This window comes from Tupaia chinensis, unplaced genomic scaffold (assembly GCF_000334495.1).
Source record: "Tupaia chinensis unplaced genomic scaffold, TupChi_1.0 Scaffold000275_1, whole genome shotgun sequence".
NCBI lineage: Eukaryota > Metazoa > Chordata > Mammalia > Scandentia > Tupaiidae > Tupaia > Tupaia belangeri.
In genome coordinates, this window is record NW_006159757.1 from 5,912,380 (window position 1) to 5,917,144 (window position 4,765).

The 4,765-nt window shown below is 41.4% G+C and overlaps 1 pseudogene; it reads left to right on the forward strand.

The window, feature by feature from the left end:
* The first annotated feature begins 4,105 nt into the window (after positions 1-4,105).
* The window catches only part of LOC102481248 (prohibitin pseudogene), a 972-nt pseudogene continuing 312 nt past the window's right edge, over positions 4,106-4,765 (forward strand).

A 4,765-nucleotide genomic window follows, 5' to 3' on the forward strand; every position in this document is an offset into this window, starting at 1 on the left:
GCAACAACTTTAAAAAGTCAAACAAATTGTTAAAATCATATTGTCTAAACATCAGAAAGATATGGAAGAATGAGGACTATATGAACCTAGCCACAGACAGAACACCTTTTCTAGTTTGAGTAGGCGGTCACCAACCACTTTCTACCCTGAGACTATTTGCCAATTCTAGTGCAAGATAAGTCTGAGGCTTGGCATGAATACAAGGACATGACTGTGAGAAAGAGAAATTGAAAGCTTTTGGAGGTTGCATGGGCCAGACTAACAATTTGGAACCTTCAGGAGCCCTAAATACATGAGACCATTTTCCCCTATGGTTCATTTGCTGAGTCAAGGATCACAAAAAAGATAAAAGATTGTCTTAAAACAGAAGACTGGAAACCACTGTAGAGTTACAACAGTGGGAAGACAAAGACTCTTTAGAAGTGAAATATAAACTTCAGACTGTCAAATCAGAAGCCAGGATTGGCAAATTCAAAACCAGGTAAATTTTTAAACATTCAAAATAAAATTCACAGAGGTAGAAAAGAACAGAATACAAGATATACATGTCACATAGTTAAAATGATCTAACAAATGTATAATTGCAATCCCAGAAGCACAGAAGAAATTGAGGACGAAATCATATTTTATTCAAATCATGGCTAAGAATTTTCTAAAACTGATAAAATATGTCAATCTATAGAATCAAATAGTTCAACAAATTCCAAGTAGGATAAATATAAAGAAAGTCACATCTAATTTAACTGCTCTGTGGTAAAATCTGAGCATCAATATATTTCAAAGCTTCCCAGACAAATACTAGTATCTAGTCAGTACCGAGAACCAGTAGTCTAGAATATGCCATATTAAGAAAAACATACAGCTTGTTTAAATTTTGTTTTGTTTTGTTTTCAGGAGAATATAAAAAGAAGAAAGTTCTATACCCCTTAATAGGCATCAGGGAGCAGATTTCAATTAATATTTTAATTGTCTGTAATTTCAATTATAGATCAGAACCAGAGTGTGTATTTCTCTTTCCCACCGTACAAGATGGAAGGTGAAAAAGCTGCAAATTGGGACACTAAGGAGAAGAAACCTGAAGCCAAGAAGCCTGATGCTAGTGGCAAGGTTAAAAAGGGTGATCCCAAGGCTAAAAAAAAAAAAACAAGAAGGGGAAATGTCATAGCAGCCAAAATTCAGTCTGAGTCTGGGGCATCAACAGATATTCCCAATCTGCCATGTATTCCAGGAAGGCCATGTACAAGAGGGAAGATAAGGCCACTAAGTCCAGGATTGAAAAGAAAAAGAAAGAGAAGGTTCTTGCCATTGTCACAAAACCAATTGGTGGGGACAAGAATGGTGGTACCCAGGTGGTTAAACTTTGCAAAATGCCTAGGTATTATCTTACTGAAGATGTTTCTGAAAAGCAGTTGAGCCATAGCAAAAAACCCTTCAGTCTGCATGTGAGGAAGCTGAGAGCCAGCATCATTCCCAGGACCATTCTGATCATCCTCACTGGATGCCACAGAAGCAAAAGTGGTTTTCCTGAAGCAATGTTTGCCATTACAAATGGAGTTTATCCTTATAAATTGGTGTCCAAAATTTCTTACCAAGAACCTAATTAAATAACTGATCATAAAAAAAAATTTAATGTCAATTATTGGGACCAGCAAATGGTATAATGGTTACATCACTGAACTCCCACATGGCCGACAGCAGTTTGAGTCCCAGACCTGGCAGCTTGAAAATCATGCTGGACATGTGTACGTGCATGCCCAAAATGCCAAGAGGAAAATAGAGGAGAAGTGACTGCAGCGTGGCCACCTCCCCTGGGGAGTGATTTCTCACTTTCTGTCTCTCTGATTCTCTCTGCCTCTCCAGTGAGTGCACATACCCTATAGCAAAAATCTCCCTTAAAAAAAAAATTATCATCTCCATACCATAATTTCACAATTGCAAAATTAATATCTACTCTTCCCATAATCCACTGGGTAAAATAAAAAGGAAAATGTGATGGTATATATTCAACCTGGCCAGAAATTTTCTTATCAGAAAAAAGAAAATTAGGAGGAAGTAGCCAGAAAGAGTACAAAGTAAACTTTATATAGCATTCTCAGCCCTTCTACCTGAGATGAAGCAAGAGAGAAGCAGAGGGATGTAAAGAAGGTAGAGTTTTGGGGGAACCAGCAGTTAGCATAATGGCTATGTCGCTGGACTCCCACGTAGTCGACCGCGGTTCGTGTCCCGGACCCGGTGGCTTAAAACTCACGCCGGGCGCGTGTGCGTGCATGCCCAAGATCCCGAGAGGAGAATGGAGGAGAAGGGATTGCGGCGTGACCATCCCCCCTGGGGGGTGATTTCTCGCTTTCTGTCTCTATGTCTCTCTCTGTCTGTCTGGCGAGCGCACGCGCCCTACAGTGAAAATCTCTCCAAAAAAAAAAAAGAAGGTAGAGTTTTATTCCTAGTGAAGACACTCAAAAGCCAAGCTAACTAAGGCTAGTCCTTTAACTAAATAAAACTGCTGAACAGCAGGAGAAGCTTTCTGTTTTTTTTTTTTTTTTTGAGAGATTTTCACTGTAGGGCGCGTGCGCTCGCCAGACAGACAGAGAGAGACATAGAGACAGAAAGCGAGAAATCACCCCCCACGGGGGATGGCCCTGCCGCAACCCCTTCTCCCCCATTCTCCTCTCGGGATCTTGGGCACACACGCACACGTGCCCAACGTGAGTTTAAGCCATGGGGTCCAGGACTCGAACCGTGGTCGGCTACATGGGAGTCCAGCAACATAGCCATTACGCTAACTACTGGCCTCAGCAGGAGAAGCTTTCTGAGACTGAGACAGATGAATGACTAGAAAGCAGAAGTTGAATCCTAGTGGGGCTTTGGGCATAGGTGTGCCTGCCACCACAGAGCTGGGTTATTTTCCCAGAAAAATGATTCAGATTGAGAAAGAAAGAATTGCTTTTGTCAAGTCTGAAGGTAAGATTAAATTAAACCATAGCTAATAATACTTAATGGTTGTTGGGAAAATTATGCATTTCATGTTCTTTAAAAGTTTATCTTATATAATTGTTATACATTGCATGTGTGTGTGTATTTTAAGAAGGAACAAAAATTATAGCATTAAATGTAGACTATCCCAGACCTAAAGCTACCAAGAGAAACTCCACAAAGCAGGGGCACCCTATTCAAAGTTTCTTCTGCAATCTGATGGTCAGCCAACTTTGTCCAAGGCAAGAGCCCTCTCAAATATAAATTTATTTTAAGATATCAAACTGACCAAAATAAATGTCAGAGTTGATGCCCTTGTTATTACTACAGTATAGACCGTCCACCATGTAGACTCAAAGAGCTCCTTGCCAGTCCTCTCCTTATACTTCCCGCCAACCCAGGTGCAAATGCAGTTGTCCCTACATTTGTCCAGTCCTGTCATCTAATATTTCTAATTTTCATGGTAAACACATCTGCTTTGTAGCTGCCCACATGTTCTACACAATCTTGACAAGTGGTACCACATTTCTCATCCATTTTCCATGGTGCATCAAATCCACATGACAAAATAATTTGCTGTTGATTCGAGGTTTTGTTATATTTTCCCTTCCCAAGACTTGTCACCCATTTTTCCTGCCTTCTACATATCACTTCAGCTGATGTGCATAATATATGAATCAGCCTATCTTGCTTACACTGGGTTTTTGTCATTTACTCTTCCATAAATCTTATGATTATTACATTTAATCCTGTCCTCAGGGCCACTAATTTGCATTTCCCTGCAAAAATCTCCAAGTGACTCAAAGTTTGCTTGTACTCCAATCTGTGTAAGTCATGGAGTCTCCTTTGTCCTCAGTGACAAGTTCTGTGTTCCACTATCATCCAATCACTTTTTTACAAACCAGTTCAAATCATTATATATAGATGAGTTGAGAGTTTAAGAAAAATAGTTTAAGTCCCAACCTTTTTTACTATTATTTACAGTTTTAGGGGTGTTTTCTGTTTGTGTTTCTAATTTTTTGTTGTTTTTGCTTTGTTTTGTTTTTTCCATTCATTATAAAGTGAATATCGGGCTGGGAAATCCACGTGGAGGTCAGAGTGGAAGCAGGTATGAGTGAGTCCAACAGAAGGAAGTATGGCTGCCAAAGTGTTGGAGCCCACCGACAAGTTTGGCCTGGCCTTGGCTGTGGCAGAGGGTGAGGTGCACTCTGCCTTACATAAGGTGGATGCTGGGCACAGAGCTGTCCTTTTTGACTGATTCTGTGGAGTACAGGACATTGTGGTAGAGAAAGGGAATCATTTTCTCATCTTCTGAGTACGGAAGCCAATTATCTTTGCCACTCCCGGCCGCGTAATGTGCCAGTCATCACTGGCAGCAAAGATTTACAGAATGTCACCGTCACGCTGAGCATCCTTTCCCGTCTGGTGACCAGTCAGCTTCCTCGCATCTTCACCAGCGTTGGCGAGGACTCTGATCGGCATGTGCTGCCATCGGTCACTACTGAGATCCCCAAATCCGTGGTGGCTGGCTTCAGTGCCAGAGAACTAATCACCCAGAGGGAGCTGGTCCCCAGACAGGTGAGCGATGACTTTACGGAGAGAGCAGCAACCTTTGGACTCATCGTGGATGAGTCCTTCCACCGCATCCCAGATATCACTATGACATTTCATGACTGGCTTAACATGAAGTAAATAAAAGTAAAATCACTTTAGGTCTCTAAATGTCCTTGACGCACCTGACCTTGGAGAAGGAGTTCACAGAAGTGGTGGGAGCCAAACAGGTGGCTCAGCAGGA